The 23,648-nt window shown below is 39.6% G+C and overlaps 1 protein-coding gene and 1 long non-coding RNA gene across 5 annotated transcripts in view; one reads left to right on the forward strand and one right to left on the reverse strand.

Annotated features, from left to right (window-relative positions):
• PDE7B (phosphodiesterase 7B) overlaps nucleotides 1–23,648 on the forward strand; it is a 343,532-nt gene that overhangs the window by 156,783 nt on the left and 163,101 nt on the right. The gene's annotated exons all lie outside the window — the stretch shown is intronic.
• The window catches only part of LOC118152992 (uncharacterized), a 134,798-nt gene that overhangs the window by 88,244 nt on the left and 22,906 nt on the right, over nucleotides 1–23,648 (reverse strand). Inside the window, exon 4 of one of the 3 annotated variants that reach the window (XR_008480848.2) lies at nucleotides 10,616–10,752. The exons of the other annotated variants lie outside the window; for them this stretch is intronic. This is a non-coding gene — a long non-coding RNA (uncharacterized LOC118152992). Of the gene's footprint in view, nucleotides 1–10,615; nucleotides 10,753–23,648 lie in introns of those variants that run through there. 3 annotated transcript variants of the gene reach the window in all.

Consider the following 23,648-nt stretch of genomic DNA (forward strand, 5'->3'; position numbering starts at 1 on the left):
GTCCTTGCCTACTCCTATGTCCTGGATAGTTTTGCCTAGATTTCCTTCTAGGGTTTTTATGGTGCCAGGTCTTATGTTTAAGTCTTTAATCCATCTGGAGTTAATTTTAGTGTAAGGTGTCAGGAAGGGGTCCAGTTTCTGCTTTCTGCACATGGCTAGCCAGTTTTCCCAACACCATTTGTTAAACATGGAGTCCTTGCCCCATTGCTTGTTTTTGTCAGGTTTGTCAAAGATTGTATAGTTGTATGTATGTTGTGTTGCCTCCGGTGCCTCTGTTTTGTTCCATTGGTCTATATCTCTGTTTTGGTACCAGTACCATGCTGTTTTGATTACTGTAGCCTTGTAGTATAGTTTGAAATCCGGTAGTGTGATGCCCCCCGCTGTGTTCTTTTTGCTTAGAATTGACTTGGCTATGCGGGCTCTCTTTTGGTTCCATATGAAGTTCATGGTGGTTTTTTCCAGTTCTGTGAAGAAAGTCAATGGTAGCTTGATGGGGATAGCGTTGATTCTGTAAATTACTTTGGGCAGTATAGCCATTTTCACGATATTAATTCTTCCTAACCATGAACATGGAATGTTTCTCCATCTGTTTGTGTCCTCTCTGATTTCGTTGAGCAGTGGTTTGTAGTTCTCCTTGAAGAGGTCCCTTACGTTCCTTGTGAGTTGTATTCCAAGGTATTTTATTCTTTTTGTAGCGATTGCGAATGGCAGTTCGCTCTTGATTTGGCTTTCTTTAAGTCTGTTATTGGTGTAGACGAATGCTTGTGATTTTTGCACATTGATTTTATATCCTGAGACTTTGCTGAAGTTGTTTATCAGTTTCAGGAGTTTTTGGGCTGAGGCGATGGGGTCTTCTAGGTATACTATCATGTCGTCTGCAAATAGAGACAATTTGGCTTCCACCTTTCCTATTTGAATACCCTTTATTTTTTTTTCTTGCCTGATTGCTCTGGCTAGAACTTCCAGTACTATATTGAATAGGAGTGGTGAGAGAGGGCATCCTTGTCTAGTACCAGATTTCAAAGGGAATGCTTCCAGTTTTTGCCCATTCAGTATGATATTGGCTGTTGGTTTGTCATAAATAGCTTTTATTACTTTGAGATACGTTCCATCGATACCGAGTTTATTGAGGGTTTTTAGCATAAAGGGCTGTTGAATTTTGTCAAATGCCTTCTCTGCGTCAATTGAGATAATCATGTGGTTTTTGTTTTTGGTTCTGTTTATGTGGTGAATTACGTTGATAGACTTGCGTATGTTGAACCAGCCTTGCATCCCTGGGATGAATCCTACTTGATCATGATGAATAAGTTTTTTGATTTGCTGTTGCAATCGGCTTGCCAATATTTTATTGAAGATTTTTGCATCTATGTTCATCATGGATATTGGCCTGAAGTTTTCTTTTCTCGTTGGGTCTCTGCCGGGTTTTGGTATCAGGATGATGTTGGTCTCATAAAATGATTTGGGAAGGATTCCCTCTTTTTGGATTGTTTGAAATAGTTTTAGAAGGAATGGTACCAGCTCCTCCTTGTGTGTCTGGTAGAATTCGGCTGTGAACCCATCTGGACCTGGGCTTTTTTTGTGAGGTAGGCTCTTAATTGCTGCCTCAACTTCAGACCTTGTTATTGGTCTATTCATAGTTTCAGCTTCCTCCTGGTTTAGGCTTGGGAGGACACAGGAGTCCAGGAATTTATCCATTTCTTCCAGGTTTACTAGTTTATGTGCATAGAGTTGTTTGTAATATTCTCTGATGATGGTTTGAATTTCTGTGGAATCTGTGGTGATTACCCCTTTATCATTTTTTATTGCATCTATTTGGTTGTTCTCTCTTTTATTTTTAATCAATCTGGCTAGTGGTCTGTCTATTTTGTTGATCTTTTCAAAAAACCAGCTCTTGGATTTATTGATTTTTTGAAGGGTTTTTCGTGTCTCAATCTCCTTCAGCTCAGCTCTGATCTTAGTAATTTCTTGTCTTCTGCTGGGTTTTGAGTTTTGTTGATCTTGCTCCTCTAGCTCTTTCAATTTTGACGATAGGGTGTCAATTTTGGATCTCTCCATTCTCCTCATATGGGCACTTATTGCTATATACTTTCCTCTAGAGACTGCTTTAAATGTGTCCCAGAGGTTCTGGCATGTTGTGTCTTCATTCTCATTGGTTTCGAAGAACTTCTTTATTTCTGCCTTCATTTCGTTGTTTACCCAGTCAACATTCAAGAGCCAGTTGTTCAGTTTCCATGAAGCTGTGCGGTTCTGGGTCGGTTTCTGAATTCTGAGTTCTAACTTGATTGCACTATGGTCTGAGAGGCTGTTTGTTATGATTTCAGTTGTTTTGCATTTGTTGAGCAGTGCTTTACTTCCAATTATGTGGTCAATTTTAGAGTAGGTGTGATGTGGTGCTGAGAAGAATGTGTATTCTGTGGATTTGGGGTGGAGAGTTCTGTAAATGTCCACCAGGTTTGCTTGCTCCAGGTCTGAGTTCAAGCCCTGGGTATCCTTGTTGATTTTCTGTCTGGTTGATCTGTCTAGTATTGACAGTGGAGTGTTAAAGTCTCCCACTATTATTGTGTGGGAGTCTAAGTCCTTCTGTAAGTCATTAAGAACTTGCCTTATGTATCTGGGTGCTCCTGTGTTGGGTCCATATATGTTTAGGATCGTTAGCTCTTCTTGTTGTATCGATCCTTTTACCATTATGTAATGGCCTTCTTTGTCTCTTTTGATCTTTGTTGCTTTAAAGTCTATTTTATCAGAGATGAGAATTGCAACTCCTGCTTTTTTTTGCTTTCCATTAGCTTGGTAAATCTTCCTCCATCCCTTTATTTTGAGCCTTTGTGTATCCTTGCATGTGAGATGGGTTTCCTGGATACAGCACACTGATGGGTTTTGGATTTTTATCCAATTTGCCAGTCTGTGTCTTTTGATTGGTGCATTTAGTCCATTTACATTTAGGGTTAATATTGTTATGTGTGAATTTGATACTGCCATTTTGATTCTAAGTGGCTGTTTTGCCTGTTAGTTGTTGTAGATTCTTCATTATGTTGAAGCTCTTTAGCATTCGGTGTGATTTTGGAATGGCTGGTACTGATTGATCCTTTCTATGTGTAGTGCCTCTTTTAGGAGCTCTTGTAAAGCAGGCCTGGTGGTGACAAAATCTCTGAGTACTTGCTTGTTCGCAAAGGATTTTATTCTTCCTTCACTTCTGAAGCTCAGTTTGGCTGGATATGAAATTCTGGGTTGAAAGTTCTTTTCTTTAAGAATGTTGAATATTGGCCCCCACTCTCTTCTGGCTTGTAGTGTTTCTGCCGAGAGATCTGCTGTGAGTCTGATGGGCTTCCCTTTGTGGGTGACCCGACCTTTCTCTCTGGCTGCCCTTAGTATTCTCTCCTTTATTTCAACCCTGTTGAATCTGACGATTATGTGCCTTGGGGTTGCTCTTCTTGCGGAATATCTTTGTGGTGTTCTCTGTATTTCCTGCAATTGAGTGTTGGCTTGTCTTGCTAGGTGGGGGAAATTTTCCTGGATGATGTCCTGAAGAGTATTTTCCAGCTTGGATTCATTCTCTTCATCCCCTTCTGGTACACCTATCAAACGTAGGTTAGGTCTTTTCACATAGTCCCACATTTCTTGGAGACTTTGTTCATTCCTTTTTGCGCTTTTTTCTCTGATCTTGGTTTCTCGTTTTATTTCATTGAGTTGGTCTTCGACTTCAGATATTCTTTCTTCTGCTTGGTCAATTCGGCTATTGAAACTTGCATTTGCTTCGCGAAGTTCTCGTATTGTGTTTTTCAGCTCCTTTAATTCATTCATATTCCTCTCTAAGGTATCCATTCTTGTTATCATTTCCTCGAATCTTTTTTCAAATCTTTTTTCAAGGTTCTTAGTTTCTTTGCATTGATTTAATACATGATCTTTTAGCTCACAAAAGTTTCTCATTATCCATCTTCTGAAGTCTAATTCCGTCATTTCATCACAGTCATTCTCCGTCCAGCTTTGTTCCCTTGCTGGTGAGGAGTTTTGGTCCTTTCTAGGAGGCGATGTGTTCTGGTTTCGGGTGTTTTCCTCCTTTTTGCGCTGGTTTCTTCCCATCTTTGTGGATTTGTCCGCTGGTCGTCTGCGTAGTTGCTGACTTTTCGTTTGGGTCTCTGAGTGGACACCCAGAATGTTGATGATGAAGTATTTCTGTTGCTTGGTTTTCCTTCTACCAGTCTAGCCCCTTCGCTGTACGACTGTTGAGGTCCGCTCCAGACCCTGCTTGTCTGGGGTGCACCTCTAGTAGCCGTGGCACAGCGAGGGATGCTACCAGTTTCTTTTTCTGCTCTCTTTGTCCCAGGATGATGCCTGCCTAATGACAGTCTTTTGGATATATAGGGGTCAGGGAGCTGCTTGAGGAGACAGTTTGTACTTTATAGGAGTTTAATTGCTGAGCTGTGCACTCTGTTGTTCATTCAGGGCTGTTAGGCTGCTATGTTTGATTCTGCTGCAACACAGCTCATTAAACAACCCTTTTTTTTTTCTCAAATGCTCTGTGTTGAGGGGTTTGGGCTTTATTTTTGGATGTCCGATCAGGTGTCCTGCCCAGCTCAAAGGCAGACTGGCCACTGTTTGGCTGCCGAGGCTCCGCCCTGCTGTTGTGTGATTCGCGCTGTTCCTGCCGGCTCTGCTGTGGTCTCCGCCACGCCCTGCGGCGGAGTCTCTTCGTTGTAGCGTGTTGCCTCAGCAACGGCAGGCTGCGTCAGCAGTGGGCGTGTATCTCAGTAGGGACGGGTTGCCTCGGCAACGGCTGGCTGCGTCAGCAGTGGGCGTGTATCTCAGTTGGGGCGGGTTGCCTCGGCAACGGCTGGCTGCCTCAGCAGTGGGCGTTTATATCAGTTGTGGTAGGTTGCCTCCGTAGTGGTGGACGCCCCTCCCCCACAGAGCGTCTCGGACCGTCTGCCCGGGATAGTTTGAAATCGCGGTTTTGTTCGTCCCACTGGGTATCCCAACCGATCTGTCCCTGCAATCCCCTGGGCTGGGCTACTGTGCAAGTCTCGTTCAGTCTCAAGTCCAGCCCTCTCAAGTCTCAGGTTGCCGGTTCAACAAGGCACCCGGACAAGCGCGCCCTGTGGGGATTGCTGGGTAGGGCCGGCCGCCGCCGCCCCGGCTGCCGGCTTCGCCAGGCAGACCTACTGCCTGGCGTCCCGTGTCTTTTTATACTTGGGAGTTTCCCCGTTCTGTGGGCAACAAAGATCAGTCTGGAAATGCAGCACTGACTCACCGTTTGTGAATTCAACGCGGGCTCCAATCCTGGGTTGTTCTCACAGCGCCATCTTGAGTCCCCTCCTCGAATCAGAGAACTTTAGTAAATAAGTTGTCTGTGGTTCAGTCTAGTTTGGGAAGGACATAGATATTGTACATCCTAAGAGATATTTCTGAAAACTTTCACAAACCATCAGATAACATTGAAAAAAAATCACAGGCTTCATACACTATAGAACCTTTGCTTGCCTTTTTTCTTGTAACTTTTATTTTAGGTTCTGGGGTACATGTACTTGTTTGTAACACAGACAAACTTGTGTCACAAGGGTTTATTGTACAGATTATTTTGTCACCCAGGTACTAAACCTAATGCCCAATAGCCACTGTTTTTGCTCCTCTCTCTCCTCCCACCCTCTGTCCTCAAGTAGGCTCCAGTATCTGTTGTTCCCTTCTTTGTGTTCATGAGTTCTCATTATTTAGCTCCCACTTATAAGTAAGAATATGTGGTATTTGGTTTTCTGTTCCTGTGTTAGTTTGCTAAGGATAATGGCCTTCGGTTCCATCCATGTTTCGACCAAAGACATGATCTCATTCTCTTTTATGGCTGCGTAGTATTCCGCTATGTATATGTACAACGTTTTCTTTATCCAAGCTGTCATTGACGCGCATTTAGGTTGATTCCATGTCTTTGCTATTGTGAATAGTGCTGCAATGAACATACACATGCATGTGTCTTTATAATAAAATGATTTCCATTCCTCTGGGTATATAGCCAGTAATGAGATTGCTGGGCCGAATATAGTTCTATTTTTAGCTCTTTGAGGAATTGTCACACTACTTTCCATAAAGGTTGAACTAATTTACGCTCCCACCAACAGTGTGCAAGTGTTCCCTTTTCTCTGCAACCTCAACAGCATATGTTATTTTTTGACTTTTTATTAGTAGCCATTCTGACTAGTATAAGATGGTATCTCATTGTGGCTTTGATTTGCACTTCTCTAATGATCAGTGACTTTAAGCTTTTTGGCCACATGTATGTCTTCTTTAGAAAAGTGTCTGTTTGTGTCCTTTGCCCACTTTTTAATGAGGTTGTTTGTTGTTGTTTATTTTCTTGTAAATTTGTTTGAGTTCCTTACATATGCTGGATTTTAGACCTTTGTCAGATGCATGAATGTAAATCAGATGCAAATATTTTCTCCCATTCTGTAGGTTGTCTGCTCAATCTGTTGATAGTTTCTTTTGCTGTGCAGAAGCTATTAAGTTTAATTAGATCTCACCTGCCAATTTTTGCTTTTGTTGCAATTGCTTTTGGTGTCTTTGTCATGAAATCTTTGCCTACTCCTGTGTCCAGAATTGCATTGGTTCAGTTGTCTTACATGGTTTTTATGGTTTTGGGTTTTACACTTATGTCTTTCATCCATATTGAGTTGATTTTTGTATTTGATATAAGAAAGTGGTACAGTTTCAGTCATCTGTATATGGCTAGCCAGCTATCCCAGCACCATTTATTGAATAGGGAGTCCTTTCCCCATTGCTTGTTTTTGTCAAATGGTCAAAGATTAGATGGCCATAGGTTTGTGGCCTTATTTCTGGGCTTTCTATTTTGTTCCATGCATCTATGTGTCTGTTTTTTGTTCTAGTGTCATGCTGTTTTGGTTACTGTAGCCCTGTAATATAGTTTGAAGTCAAGTAACATGATGCCTCTAGCTTTCTTCTTTTTACTTAGAATTACCTTGGCTATCTGGGCTCCTTTTTGGCTCCATATGAATTTTAAAATTATTTTTTTCTGGTTCTGTGAAGAATGTCATTTCTGGTTTGATATGAATAGGACTGAATTTGTAAATTTCTTTGGGAAGCATGGCCATTTTAATGATATAGATTCTTCCTATCCACGAGCATGGAATGTTTCTCTATTTGTTTGTCATGTCTAGTTTCTTTGAGCAGTGTTTCAAAATTCTCATTGTAAAGATCTTTCACCTCCCCTGTTAGCTATATTCCTGGGTATTTTGTTCTCTTTGTGGAAATTAATGGGATTGCCTTCCTGATTTGGTTCTCAGCTTGGCTATTGTTGGTGTATAGGAATGCTAGTAATTTTTGTACTTTGATTTTGTATCCTGAGACTTTGCTGATATTGTTTATCAGCTGAAGGAGCTTTTGGGCTGAGACTATGGGGTTTCCTAGATACAGAATCATGTTGTCTGCAAACAGGGATAATTCAACTTCCTCTTTTCCTATTTGGATGCCTTATTTCTTTCTCTTGCCTGATTGCTATGGCCAGGACTTTCAATACTATGTTGAATAGAAGTGGGGAGAGAGGGCATCCTTGTCTTCTGCCAGTTTTCAAGAGGAATGCTTCCAGTTTTTCCCCATTCAGTATAATGTTGGTTATAGGTTTGTCATAGATAGTTCTAATTATATTAAGGTATGTTCCTTCAGTACATAGTTTATTGGGAGTTTCTAACATAAAGTGATGTTGAATTTTATCAAAAGCCTTTTCTGCATCTATCGAGATAGTCACGTGGCTTTTGTCTTTAGTTGTGGTTATGTAATGCATCACATTTATTGATTTGTACATGTTGAACAAACCTTGCATCCTGGAGATGAAGTCTACTTGATTATGATAGATTGGCTTTTTGATGTGCTGCTGGATCCAATTTGCAACAATTTTGTTGAGGATTTTACGTCAGTATTCATCAGGGGTAATGGCCTGAAGTTTTCTTTTTTTGTTGTGCCTCTGTCAGGTTTTGGTATCAGGATGAAACGGGCCTCATAGAATGAGTTAGGGAAGAGTCCTTCTTCCTCGATTTTTTGGAGTGGTACCAGCTCTTCTTTGTATATCTGGTAGAATTTGGCTGTGAATCATCTCATCCTGGGCTATTTTTTGTTAGTAGGCTACTTATTACTGATTCAATTTCAGAGCTCATTATTGGTTTGTTCAGAAAACCAATTTCTTCCCGGTTCAGTCTTGTTGGATGTATATGTCCAGTGATTTTTCCATCTCGTCTAGGTTTTCTAGTTTGTGTGCATAGAGGAATTCACAATAGTTTGATTATTATTTTTATTTCCGTGAGGTCAGTGATAACATCCTCTTTGTCATTTCTAATTGTGTTTATTTGTGTCATCTCTCTTTTCTTCTTCATTAGTCTAGCTAGCAACCTATCACTAATTTTTTCAAAAAACCAACTCCTGGAATCATTGATCTTTTGAATGATTTTTGTGTCTTGATTTCTTTCAGCTCAGCTCTGATTTTTGTTGTTTCTTGCCTTTGCTAGATTTGGGGTTGATTTGCTCTTGCTTCCCTAATTCTTTCAGTTGTGGTATTGGGTTGTTAATTTGGATCCTTCTGACTTTTCTATGTGGACATTTAATGCTATGAATTTCTCTCTGAGACACTGCCTTAGCTGACTCAGAGATTCTGATATGTCATATCTTTGTTCTCATTTGTTTCAAAGAACTTCTTGATTCTGTCTTAATTTTATTACTTATCTAAAAGTCATCCAGGAGCATGTTGTTTGATTTCTATGTAATGGTATGGCTTTGAATGATTTTTTTTGTCTTCTATTTTTATTGTGCTGTGGTCTAAGACTGTGTTTGGTGTTTGCCTTTTAGTCAACACTTTGAAACAATTTATACCAGATTTTAGAAATTCTAACCTGCAGGGGCATCGCTAGACATTGGATATAATTCCATTATTCCCCTCTTCTTCTTTTCCTTTATTTATTTATTTTTTTCTTTGAGATGGAGTTTTACTCTTGTTGCTCAAGCTGGAGTGCAGTGGTGCAATCTCTGCTCACTGCATCCTCTGCCTCCTGGGTTCAAGTGGTTCTCCTGCTTCAGCCTCCCAAAAGGCTAGGAGGGTTCAAGTGATTCTCCTGCCTCCGCACCCCAAGAAGCTGGGATTGTAAGCACGTGCAACAACACCTGGCTAATGTTTGCACTTTTAGTAAAAACAGGGTTGACAGGTCTTTCAGATTTTTTTTTTTTTTTTTTTTTTTTTTTTGAGACAGAGTCTTGCTCTGTCGCCCAGGCTGGAGTGCAATGGCAGGATCTTGGCTCACTGCAACCACTGGGTCCCTCCCTTGATACATGGGAATTACAATTTGAGATGAGATTTGGGTGGTAACACAGAGCCAGACCACATTAGAGGTCAAAGTTAGAGGTTAAGGAAAAAGAACCATAGTCCTAGTCTCAGGGTGAGAACAAGGTCAGGACAGAGAAACAAGTCTAAGTTCTGATGGCCTATTGAGAGGCTGCGCTGGGTGCTCCCAGAGTTCACCCAGGATGATACTTCATGCCCTGTGGGAAACGGCATGCTCTCTAGTCAACTGTTGAGATTACCAAGACCCTCAGCCTTGGAGATGTACATTTTACTCACACCTCAGATACAGACACAAGCTGGGGTTCATTTGTTTGTTTTATTTTTTTCAGATGTTGAATGAAGAAAGAGATTCTTAATAATGATTTTTCACTTCTAACTGCCTCTTTCTCCCCATTAAAAAAAGGGGTTTTCTTTTCCTTTCCCTTTCTTTACAGCAGAGATACACATAGAATCTGTGTGGGGTATTAGGCTGCTCTCTAATCCAGATGGCAATACTCAAAGGTTCCCAAGATTTAGTCACCTCCCTTCTCAAGTGAATATAAAACATGAAGCATCTTTCTCTGCAAAGTTAGACTGCCTTTAGGTCACCATGAGCCCATTTATCATTATTTATTTGGAACATTACAAGATCTATTGGATCATATAGCCAAAATTATAGAAAACAGAATTTTCATTTTAAACAGATCTTTTATCATGAATGGTTAGTTGGGCTGCCTGGCCTTGGAATATCTCTTCTGCATGATTGCAATATCCTTGTGTCCAAATGTGGATCTTGGCCTCTTTAACAATGTTCTCATATTTTACCCGAACTTGTCGGTGTTGGCTAACCAGAGATTTAATGTGGACTCATCAGTGCAGGGAAGTATTGCAGTGTGTGTATATTTCTAAGTGCCTGAACTAACATGGGGCAGGCACTATGTATATCTTGCTAACCTGATGAAACAGCTTCAATTAGATCCTCATCGCTGACTTTATCCAGAGTGGCTGCACTTGGAATCATAGAATGTACAGGCATCCGTGGTCAGATTTTTACGTAAACAAAAAAAAAAAAAAGAAGAAGTTTCAGAGTATAAGTTTTATTGGATCTGTGGAATTGAAGTTCTTGGAAAATGATAATGATTTAGAATATGGTTGATACATCTCCCCTGGGTGAAACTTGAGAATCTTTGTTTTATGCATGTCTTGCTCACAAGGTAGAAGATCTGATTCCAAGTCAAGAACACATCTGTGGCCGGGCGCGGTGGCTCAAGCCTGTAATCCCAGCACTTTGGGAGGCCAAGGCGGGTGGATCACGAGGTCAAGAGAGCGAGACTATCCTGGTCGGGCTGAGGCAGGAGAATTACCTGAACTCAGGAGGCGGAGGTTGCGGTGAGCCAAGATCGCACCATTGCACTCCAGCCTGGGTAACAAGAGCGAAACTCCATCTAAAAAAAAAAAATTAAGATTCTTCCAAAAAATGGGCATGCTTATTCAGCCTAGAGTTATGGAGCTAGACTGGTTTAAATCACTGCTTCCTTTGTCCTAACTTACTCATTTTACTAATACAAGCATTCACAAATAGTTGCAGAGTCATGATATGGAAAAGTTAGGGAACAAGGAATGTGTGTTTAACGTCTTCTGTTTCCCTGTGAGTGCTTATAGAATCCATTCTCTTACATGGCAGCAGGAAAGAGAGTGAGCAGGAGAAATGCCAGACACTTATCAAACAGCCAGCCCTTGTGAGAACTCCCTCACTATCAGGAGAGCAGGAGGGCAGCAGCATGGTTTTCAGCAGCTCAGTCATTTTAGCTGTGAATTGAGGAAGGGAAGTGTTAAAGTCTACATACAGGAAGAGGTAGTCAAACACATAAGGAAAAGAAGGATACAATTTCTTTAGTTAAAGAGTGTGTTCTGACAATAAACTCTAATATGAAAATACTTTCCCCCTTTTAATTAACAGCAAGCAGACATCAGTATTAAAACATGAACTTTTTCTAACGTTACCTTTCACTGTGGAGAGCAGAATTAGCCCCATTCTACAGTTAGGAAAATGAAGACATGAAGCATTCAAGGATTTCATCCAATATAACAAAAACACCAGACGAAAGCTAATGGCTTACAGATGCAGGGTATTTTTTCAAAGAAGAAGCAGAAACCATGTTATCTTTGATGTAACATGTGTAGAACTAACACAAATGTTTGCCTTTGAGAATTACAACAGTCAGAGGGGGAAAAAATCCTTTTTCATCTTTTTTATTTTAAAATTCTTATGTGTATGTAGTCACTTCTCTAAGACAGGCCAAGGTATTTTTCTGAATAACAAATCTCACTCAATAAGTTATGCAATAAGCTAAATCAAAATTTCCTCGTAATAAATCTTTAAGGTTTCTGCCTCTTTTCACCAGTTCTTTTGTGTAAGAAAAACACAGGCATGATGACAATGGCCAAGACAAAGGTTTTCCTCTTTCTTTCCAAATCCTGTAGACTGGAATCATCACAGAACTGGGAGAAGTTACAGCAGTCCCAATCTAATGAGTCATACTTAACCATGTGCCAGGCCCAGGGATCTCTGCCCTAAGTGGCTTTCAGACCAGAGGTGGTGGACGAGACAAACATACTGTTAGGAATGAGGATGGGGTGGCCACAGCAGCACATGGGAGGGCATTCAACTTGGCCTTGGGGACCAAGATGTGATTTCTGGAACATCAGAGTAAACTCATACCTAAGGTATGCATAGGAATTAGCCTGGTGAAGGAGTGTTCCAGGAAGGCGGAACAGGACATGAGGAAGACTGGAGTTGAGAGGGCTTTTAGCAGATGAGAACTCAAAGCACTCCCGCATCAGGAGGAATGGGCAGTAGGATTAACTTGCCTGGTAGAATCTTCCTTTTATACTTTTGGTGCGCGCGACATTTATTGACAGTAGTGTGCTACACTGAAGAGGCAAGGCTAGATGTAACTGCTTCCTGACATGCTATACAAACTTGTGGATAAATATAAAGACTTTAGATTTGGGCAAGGACTAAATATTTTCTTAAATGATAGGTTTTCTCTGAGCAGTTATTCCTGTTGTAAACAAGGTTCTTCCTCAAGTTACTCTAAGACTGGCACTAAATTTGACCAATTCATTTATTTCATTGTGTCTCACCCCAAACTTGTTCTTTTAGAATTCAAAGGAATTTTTTCTTAAAAGCTCTGTCATTTAAATTTTACCGAAGCAATTTTTCCCTTTCAAATTAGCTTTTTCAAAGATATTTATTGGGATTGTTTTCATAATTTTAGAAGAGTGACATGTTCATGTTAGGAAACTTGAAATATAGAGGAAAGCTGTATCAATGAAAATAAAATCACCCTACAACACCATCAAGGTGATATCATTGTCAGTATTAACTGGTACAGATTGTTCATTATATCATTTTCTAAGTTTTTCTGTGAAAATATTTCATAACAAATATTTCAACAATTGGCATGCATTTCCTGTTTCTGTGTGCATGTATACATATGATATATACTCCATTCATTTTTAAATTAATTTGAATTATTTAATTTATGAATACACTCTTATTTGCAAGCTTTTATAGAACTATTAATATATCTAGGGTGTGAACTTTTAGCCCTGTTGAAAATATATTGTAAGCTATAAGCTGGTTATATTTCAAAGAGCTGGCAGCTCCTGCAGTTCTCTATTCATTAGTTTTAAAGCACCTCTATGACATGATGTAGGTGGCAGTATTATTATCCTTATATTGCAGATGGGGCAGCCAAAGCAGACAGCGGTTGCATAACCAAAGCAGGGCTAGAAACAGAACTGGGGTTCTTTTGAAAGTAGGTAGAGTAAAAAATTATAGATAAAATGAAATATTGGTGATCCGTAGCTCCATTCAAAGCCTCATCTCTTTGAAATGATGATGCATAAAACACATTGGCCCTCTGTTATTTTTCCATCAATTCAGAACTGAATCTGACCTTGGGGAGTCCACACAGTTATCAATGGAACATTTGGCCAATTCCACGTGAGGAGTTACTTCCAGAACTTTGCCTCGAAGCTTAAATACCCTATGAGAGCTGCAAGGAATTCTGAAAGATTATGGTGAATATCAATGTTGAAGTTAAAATATACATATATGCATGAGTGTGTGCAAGCACATGGACACACACACAGAATTTTAAGCCCAAAAGTAGCACCAGAGCCAATTCCATAATTTTTTATCAGTAATCTTTACTTGGGCACAATTTCACTTGAAGCTGGTGGGATTCTTTTTCCTGAGTCAAGCCTGCAGAATGAAGCCTGCTGGGAGTCAGCAAACCACAACAGACGTCATCAGCTCTCTCCTGCTTCAGGATATACATACTGATCGCTGCGGGGGTCGGGGAGAATTTTATTTTTGCTTGCGCAGGCTTGCACAATTGTCAGCGGATATAACCCTTGCCTTTCTTTGAAGTGTGAGCTATCAAAAACTAAATAAACCAGATGGAGCCGTTTTCTGATTCAAGGTGACAGAGCAGACCAATGCCTGAATAACATTTCTTTTTAAAGATGGAAATAGAATTACAAATTTGCTACATCTAATTTACACCTTCCTTTGAAAAGGTGGAGCCCAAAAAGAAATTTTTCTGAAGAGCCTTTTCCGCCTGAGAATAAGTAATAACATTTAAAATAAGAGAAAGGTGGGAAAAATTGACCACACAATACATGAAGTCAGCAAGAGAATGAGGGGGAAATTGTCAACTGTGAAAGTGACAAACGCTGAGTCGCTGGCATTCAGATAACCCCTCTTTTCCTTGCAACCAGTTAAATATACATTCTTGATTCCTGGATTCTTTCCATTCTTGGTGCAATACTTGAAAAAAATTTTTGACCAGGTTTTTGGCATTTTCATCTTTTCTGGGAATACTTCTAAATGACCTAGGGGAAATTTTCTAAACCAGAGAACAGTTTTGGCAGCAAAAACAAGCCTCAGTATGTATTATGATTGAAACAAAGTAATTTATCCTTTAACTCATGCAATGATCTATGAGAACATCTATGTCAAGTAGAATAAAATAAATTTGATATCTTTATTTTTAATGTGTGGAAAAGATGTCTTCACTTCATTATTTTAACTCTATAAAAGAAAAACTTGTTTGATAATTTACTAAACAAGGAATTAACTAGATTGTTAATGTTAGTGTTACAATTTACTCTTACAGAATTGAGTTCTCAATTGTACTAAATTTGTTCTATTCATCTCACTACTCCCTCTAATATGTAGGAAAGCATAAGCACAACCTATCTGGGTCTTTGTTTTTCTCATCTGTACAATAAGGATAATAGGTTCTATTTCAAAGCATTGCTCAGATGATTAGATGATACAAGGAAAATCTCCAACCTAGTATCTACATGGCAGGTTCTTTCTGATTCCCATTCCCTTCTACCTTCTTTTCTATGGCATTTGAATAATGTGTGAGGACTTCAGCAGACTAATTGTGTGAAGTTCAACTAGTAAGGGCACAAAGCCAAGTGTGTCTGAAGGACCTACTGTTTATATGAGTGTAACTATGTACCTGGCACCTAATAAGTGCTTGATAAATAGTAGCTATTGTTATACCACACACCTCGCTTTATCCTCACCATAACTCTGGAGAGGTTTTATTTTCATTCTCATTTTCCAGTTGATAAAACTCAGTCTTGGGAGGCAAAGTAGCTTGCCCAATGTTGCAAAGCAGGACTTTGACGGAGCCAGAATTCCAACTGAGGTCTGCCCCAAAGCTCCTGATCTCACTGCTGCAGCATGCTACACCTCCCCCTAACTATGGGACGGGCTGGCCTTTGACAAGTTCAACCACCTGGACAGAACTGGGAAGCCAGAAGTAAGCTAAATGGACTTCTGGGAGAAAAAAAAAAAAAAAAGTGGCTGGCACACTCATCTGCACATTCTAAGAGAAATTCTCTTCAATACATCTAATTGAATTTCTCAGCTATGTTTAGAAATTAACTCTAAGCCCATGTATTTACAAGAATAATGCACTTCAAAGACACTATTAACCAGCTTGGTTATCTGCCTTTGCAGCTTCTAGAAGATTCAAAGCAGTTGAAGTGAAGGTAGGGAGGGTTACCACAGTCAGCTTGAAAACAGTAAAAGTGTTGAAAACAGTAAAAGTGACCTGAAAACCTGCCAAATGCTGACACAAAAGCTTTGAAAGCCATAGTAGCCTGGAGCTATTTAGCATAGGAGCGAATAGCCTGAAAGCCTCAAATAGTCCTTGAAGTATAATAATTGATATCATCGTAAAGTCATTTAGATTTTTAAGCAGAACTATATTACATATTTCATAGAACTAGAAATTTCTTTCTTTTTTTTTTTTTGAGATGGAGTTTTCGCTCTTGTCACCCAGGCTGGAGTGCAATGGCGCGATCTCGGCTCACCGCAACCTCCACCTCCTGGGTTCAGGCAATTCTCCTGTCTCAGCCTCCTGAGTAGCTGGGATTACAGGCACGTGCCACCATGCCCAGCTAATTTTTTGTATTTTTAGTAGAGACGGGGTTTCACCATGTTGACCAGGATGGTCTCGATCTCTTGACCTCATGATCGACCCGCCTCGGCCTCCCAAAGTGCTAGGATTACAGGCTTGAGCCACTGCGCCCGGCCCTAGAACTAGAAATTTCAATATTGTTTTTTAAGTTCAGTAACTTAAATAGGAAGTATTAGTGAAAGAGAAAAATCCCTTAAATAAAACACCTCTTCTATTGAAACTACTAGCAAAATAAAACTAGCAATAAAACTAATTTGTTCAGCAAACCTGAACACTTAACCACATAAACTTTACACCTTTGCTTTGGTGGTCTTTTTTCTATCATATATAACTTTTTGAATTGAGTGATAGAAGTTATACCAAAGACAAGTGTTATATTAAGATATAATTAATCATTCAAATATCTAATTAGTGTATGAAATGTGTTCTTGCTTGGCTTAAGGAGTCAGCAATTTTTAATATAAATTTTAAGGACACTTTAATCTAAATATGGTCAAGGAGAAAATTAATACATTTTTCTGGAAATACACAAACATATACATGCCCCCTAAGCATTCCTACTTTAAGCATTGTTGACTAATGTTATATTTCAACTTACATTTACTTACCTCATCACTTCCATTGCCCTGGGAAATTAGGAACAATGAGGCCAGGGAAAATTTCAATCGTATCAAAGAGTAATTTGGGATTTAAAAAGTCAAGTCTGTCTTTTGGATTTTATCTATAGTTTCCATGCATCTTGGGACAAATCATTTAAATCCCACAGGAATCCCAATTTCAGCATGATGGGTAGGATGGAACAATGAGGCAGAATATCTTCAGTCCTAAGTAGCAGATCACCAAATCCAGCATCAGTCAGAGATACAGCCCTATCCCCAGAGACCTGTCCCATCTTTGTGGAGCCCATAAAATAAGAGTCAGGCAAAACCACACTGCACCTGAAAGACGGACTGATTTTCCTTTCTGAGTGGACTTCCTGGGTGGTCTTGGATAGATACAGAACTATGATCTGGTGAGCTTAACACCTGAGCATTAGAGCTAACCTGACTCAAAATGAGATCAACTTCTCAACATCGCAAACAATCCTGAACCCAACTTCATCAAGGAAAGGAGGCCAACACTTAGCGTGTGTGTGGGCCCTCGTGACATTCAAAGGTAAAGGAAAGCCTTTGAATAGGCTTCAGCAATGAAAAGAACATGCTGCCTCCTCACCACAAGTAATTCAAAATAAAATAATACAAACTCTTAAATTACTGTTCAGAGGTCCAAAAAAGTTTTTATGTTTTTAAAATATATTTATTTCCACATTTATAGAAAGATAAATATGTATATAATTTGCCTTTTGATAAATATATATATTATCTATACATATATACATTTGTGTGTGTGTGTGTGTGTGTGTGTGTGTGTGTGTGTGTATCAAAAGCCAAATCCTTATTTCAAGAAATTTCAGTGATCTTGCTTCATTGATCCCCTAAATGTGGACTTAGACTTTGTTTTAACTGATTTTTTTGGCCGAATATGTCCCATGTTCAGCAGTGTATGACTGGGCTTTCTCCTTCCCTCTCTTCCCGACTAAGCCCAGAAACCCATTGGGCTTAGTTCATGGCTAAGTTCATTCATGGCTAACCACCCAGCTCAGAATCCATTTTATTGAAAGGCAGTCTCTGCTTGTACTGACTTCATGGAGACAATATACAAATTACTAAGTAGATTCTTGAACATATTATCCTGGAAGTCAATACTTCAGAAATGCAGAGTACTTATTAAAACTGACCTTATTCTGAGATTAATAAATGATTCTTTGGGAATAAATTGCTCAACCAAGTAAGATTAATAAAGTTAAGGGCCATTATCCAATTTTCTTGTAGTACATTACAGAGTACTTTGCAAGAATTGCATTATTTTATATAAGTTAGAAATTAATTCATCGAAAATATATATAATTCTAACTTTTTAAAAAATTTATTACACTTTAAGTTCTGGGGCACATGTGCAGATCATGCAGGTTTGTTACATAGGCATACACATGCCATGGTGGTTTGCTGCATCCATTGCCCTGTCATCTACATTAGGTATTTCTCCTAATTCTATCCCTCCCCAATCCCCCCACCCCCTGCTATTCCTCCCCTAGCCCCCACCCCCTAGGCCCTGAGGCATGATATTCCCCTCCCAGTGTCCATGTGTTCTCATTGTTCAACACCCAATTATGAGTGAGAACATGTGGTGTTTGGTTTTCTGTTCTTGTGTCAGTTTGCTGAGAATGATAGTTTCCAGTTTCATCCATGTCCCTGCAAAGGACACGGACTCATCCTTTTTTATGGCTGCATAGTATTCCATGATGTATATGTGCCACATTTTCTTTATCCAGCCTATCTTTGATGGGTATTTGAGTTGGTTCCAAGTCTTTGCTGTTGTGAACAGTGCCACATTGTAGGTAGTGAAAATAACTAATTAAGCTGAACAGCTAGTACAGCTGAAATAAAAAACAAAAGAAGGAAACAGAAAAAGCCATCAAAGCACAACTATCAGGGCTGGCATCGACACTATAAATATGCAAGGCACAGATGCACAAAACATGCACCACCAAATGTGCTTTTTGTCATTTTGTCCCCCATGTACTCCATAGCTTGAAATATTTTGTCTACAAAACTGCATTAACTTAGCAATACAGCTGATTCTTGAATAATGAGGGAGTTAGGAGCAAATCCCTGCATAGTTGAAAATCTGTGTATAACTTTTGAATCCCCCAAAATCTTAACTACTAATAGCCTATGTTGACCAGAAGCCTTACTGATAACATCAACAGTCAAATAACACATATTTCGTGTGTTTTATGTATCATTTACTATATTCTTACAATAAAGTAACCTAGAGAAAGGAAAATGTTATTAAGAAAACCATAAGAGAAAATATATATTTACTATTTATTAAGTGGAAGTGGATCATCATAAAGGTCTTCATATTTGTTATCTTCAAGTTGAGTAGGCTGAAGAGAGGGAGGAAGAGGAAGAGGGAATCTTGTCTCAGGGTAGCGAGAAGAGATGGAAGGAAATCTACTCACAAGTGGAACTGTGCAGTTCAAACCCATGTTATCAGGGGTTAACTGTAATTATTTTGGTTTTCCTCTTTATTCACCACAATCAGTTAGAGATTCTGCTTAATAAGGCATAACAATATCACTTCACTGAGTTGATATAACTACCCTCTTCAGTGTGTCTCATTTTATTGTGTTACAGCCAGGTACTGTGATCTCTCACCTGGTTGTCTTAGCTCTTGTGAAGGTATTTTTGTGCATGGATAGTTGTTCAAATGGATGTTTCTGGGGGGTGAGGGAGACAATCACTAGAGAGCCCCATTCTGCCATCTTGCTCTATCTTCCAGCTGACTTGATATAATTAATGTTAAGGAATTTCACTCTTCTGGTAATCTGCATAATCTTAATAAAGCTAAATATTTTATTGCTCCTAGACTTTTCTATACATGTGCATATCTATATATACATTTATAAACATTTACATATGCATGTTATACCACTTAATACATTGAAATATGCATGATAATATAATGTGGCCTTTAAATATATTAAAAAGTATGTTCTTATGGATACCTATTCTTATATCATCTCTCTGAGACAGGAGACTGCCGATTAAATTCCAGCCTCTGTTTTCACAGAGGAGCATGTCACGTTCCAGAGTGATTAGTGCACTGCCCAAGATCTAACAAGCCATTAAACATTGAATTTCCTCTTGTCCATATAACACTTCTACAACAACCTCCATCTGCTTACTATGGTCTGTAAATAGGCCCACATTAAGAGTAAGGGACTCACAGAAAATTATTCCAGCGAAATAATTATCTTTCAGGTCATCTCTTGTCTCTACCATCCCTGACACTTCCGGACATAAGTACTTATTCTATAACATAGCTTTCTTTATATTTATACCCACTTTTTACCATTGCATTATAACGATAGTATTATGGCCTGCCTCTCCCTCTATTAATAGTTCCTACAAGAGCTATGTCTTTCTGATCTATTTTTCCTTGGCACCTACTGTACCTAATTTCCTAAGGGTTGATTTAGGGTGGATGAGATAAGATTGATATGACATAATGTTTTGTTTTCTTATGTTTAAATACATTCTGTATGCCAGTAATTTCCAAAGTCATAACCAAGGACTGACTTTTCCCCCTGTACTCTATACTCAAATTACCTACTTGACATCAACTTAGGTGTCTTATCCTCCCAAACTTAAAACATCCAATCAATGCCTGATTAAATATGTCTAAGTATATGTCTTACTATCCCAGCAAACAACACTAGAACAGGCTGCTTTTTCTTCTCACATGCTGATCCATAGGTTTGTTCTAAAAATCCTGTCTCCAGAATATTTCCTAGCTGGGATTGGTGGCTCACGCTTGTAATCCCAGCACTTTGGGAGGCTGAGGCGAGTGGATCACCATGGTCAGGACTTTGAGACCAGCCTGGCCAACATGGTAAGACCCCCATCTCTGCTAAAAATATAAAACTAGCTGGGCGTGGTGGTACATGCCTGTAATACCAGCTACTTGGGAGGCTGAGGCTGGAGACTCGCTTGAACCCAGGAGCCAGAGGTTGCAGTGAGCTGAGATTGTGCCACTGAACTCCAGCCTGGGCAACAAGAAAGAAACTCTGTCTCAAAAAAAAAAAAAAAATTCCTGAAACTATTTATTTTCCTTCAGTCTCATAGCTACTACCGCAGCCAATATGTCATTTTTTTCTTTCTTGAACTGTATTAGCCTCCTGATTAATTTCTGCTTCTATTCTTGTTCCTATGCAATTGCTTCTCCACAGAGCCCCCAGTATGGTCTTAAGAAACCCATTATATATTAGATCACATCACTCCTCGTCTCAGAATCTTGTCATGACTTATCATCACACTTGGAATGACATCCAAGATCATTCTCTAATGTACATAGTCCAGCATTGCCTGGCCTGGAATCTCCTCTCATGCTACCTTTTCCCTCAGTCATTGAATCTCTGTCAGTGCCCTCCTTTGTTTTACACCGGCTGCCTTCATTTCTTTAGACACAGCAAGCTAGGTCTTGCTTTGGGGTCGTACCGTGGGTTGTCCTCTTTCCCCAAATCTTGGCCTGCTCGGCCTCTTGTTTTTCTTAATGTTCAGCTCAAACATCACTTACTTCAAGATATCTCTCCAGACCATACAATTAAAATAGTTTCTTAGCCACTATTTTATTAATTAATTAAATTTTTGTTTAATTGGGTATTTTCTGGTTAATGTATTTGTGTGCTTTTCAATATGTTTACTTCCTAATTCTCATTGATAGGTAAAGTCTGACTTGTTCAAAACTTTGTTCCATGCTTAGACCATGGCTGGCCCCTAGAAGGTGCTTAGTGTTGGATGCTTAATGATGTTATATTCATTTGCCTGCCTTTAACATCCACAAGTGCGAGGAGAATACATTCTTGTGCTCAGAATTCACCTAGGGTCAAGGATATCGTCTTTTTTCCATTTGGGGACACCTATTTATTATTGCTTCTGTGAATGTTGATATGTTAATGTGTAGTAATCTTTTGCACCCAGCAGTTCCATCCTTTGAGCTCTACCATTGAATTTTCTCATCTTTGTGCCCGAAGAGCCAGAATGATTCCTTTTGCCTCACTGCCCTGACAGTTTGCACCCACTGTGCAAGTGGAAGCCACTGCCCTTCAGCTATCAGAAGGCTGACCCTGCCCCAGAAGTGCAGGCGGGGAGCTTTGTACAGCAGCCGTTTGTATCTGTGCACAAAATGGCATCCCTTCTTCCAGAGTTAGCCCATGGTCTTGGGAGGGTGGGAACTCAGTTCCTTCTGGATCAGATTCACTCACCCCACTAGGAAGCACTGGCTGAGAGGGTGGGAGAAACTATAAAGCAATGTTTCTATTAAGTCTTAGAGATTAGAGATGGAAACAGAAAGAAAAAGAAAGAGAGAGAGGGAAACAGAGGAATCTCAGGAAAAAGAATATCAGCTCACTCTTTCGTTTTACCCTTCTGCCAAGGGTCTCTAAAACCCTTTCCCAAGTAGCTATTTGATAGTGCAGTTCCACACTGGCTGAGTCTCCATCAGGCACTGTGAGACCCCTGCTGTTTCCCAAAGTATTTTTAGAATGCCCAGGAGGCCACTCGGGTACACACTCACTTATTCATTGAATGAGTATTTGCTGCACCAAGGAATAACCTGCTCTGATTAATACTTATGGCATTAATGCCACTCTTGGTCCATGCTCATCTGTTAGCACAAAAGATCTCAGGATAAACAGGGCATTGCCAAGGTCTGACAAGCCCAGAGACATTCTACAACCCCCAACTGGAATCTTGCCTTTACTAACCAGACAGGACCCTGAAAAGAAGCCAATACCTTGGATCATTTTATCTAAAGATTTGAGGTAGCACAGAGGCCACCAAATCTCCTAGGTTGTCCCCTGTCCTGTCCCACATCACCGTATCACACTATTTCTTCATTCCCCAACAGAGAGGCTGCAGAGTGGATAATTCAGAGTGGCTTCATAATGATGTCTCCCTTCTGCTACTTGAGCAGAGGGTCTTTCCTTCCCCATCCTGATTTTCTGATAGTATCAAAAAATAGCTTTCCTCTGCACTATCAGTCTCTATGGTCTCTTTCAGTGCCCAAGTCAGCCATCACTCTTACAAGAAACTTCATTCTAGGAGGCTCATGGTAAAAAATAAATATCTATAGCTATAGAAATAGATAGATGCAGATATAGATATCAATATAGATATATCCATAAGACTTTTTGGAGTTGCTTTAGTTTTTTAAGGCCACAAAGACCTGAAAAAAGAAAATTGCTATTGTGACTTTAGTGCCCTAAATGATGTTCTTACGGCCTAAAATGGTAAGGAGTTTCCCAGAGTGCATTAATTATTTACCAACCAGGAGAAAGCTTTTTCCAGTGCCATTAAGGGTTGACTTACAGGTGACAATGCCTTACCAAGAAAGCCCTTGATAATTCAGTAACCACATCCTTTGATGGAGATCTAGGAAAGGTTGACAATAAAAAAAATCCCCTTTAGGAATAATTATAATGGGTTTCTAGAGATTTAGAGAGAAACTAATTGGATATTGACTCTTTGTGGCTGTTTCTTTAGATCACACTAGGAAAAAGTAATGTTCATCTATGTTTTATAGAAATGGATCTGGAGAATTTTGCAGATGAACTGAAACACATGTTAAAAGTTGAAACATGAGGAAAAGAAATGGCAGCAGACCAATAGTGAGGTAAAGGGCCCAGCAGCTGATCACCTCCAGGGGCTCGAATTCACCTTTAGCATCACTGCTAGCGGAAATCTGTACTTTTTTTTTTCTTCTTTAGTTTTTATGTTATCTTTAGCATCTTTTTCTTTCATCTCCTGACCACTTCCTACCAAATATAAATCTTTTATTTTTCCTTTCTTTTTACCTTTCCTGTCTGTTTTCCTTTATCTATCACCCTTGTCTCATGGCTGCTGTTCCCAGGGCTGATGGCACCTAAGGCTGATGGGGTTACCAATGCTAGCTCCACAGAGAAGGGAGCAGATAACTTGGAGGCGATTTCAGTGGCTAGATTTTATGGAATGCCTACTTTGTACCTGGCCTTGTTAGAGATGCTTTCCATGTGTGCTCATATTTCATCCTCTCGGTTGTCCTAAGAACCCAGTCTAATATTATGCAACACCCTAGTTCAAGAATAAAAGCAGTTTGTTTTGTTGTATTTTGTTTCTGAAAAACTCCGCCTCCAAAAGTTCTAGAGAAAAGGCCCCCAAGAAATGCCAACTTGAAGATGGAAGTGG

The sequence above is a fragment of the Callithrix jacchus genome, chromosome 4, assembly GCF_049354715.1.
Source record: "Callithrix jacchus isolate 240 chromosome 4, calJac240_pri, whole genome shotgun sequence".
NCBI lineage: Eukaryota > Metazoa > Chordata > Mammalia > Primates > Cebidae > Callithrix > Callithrix jacchus.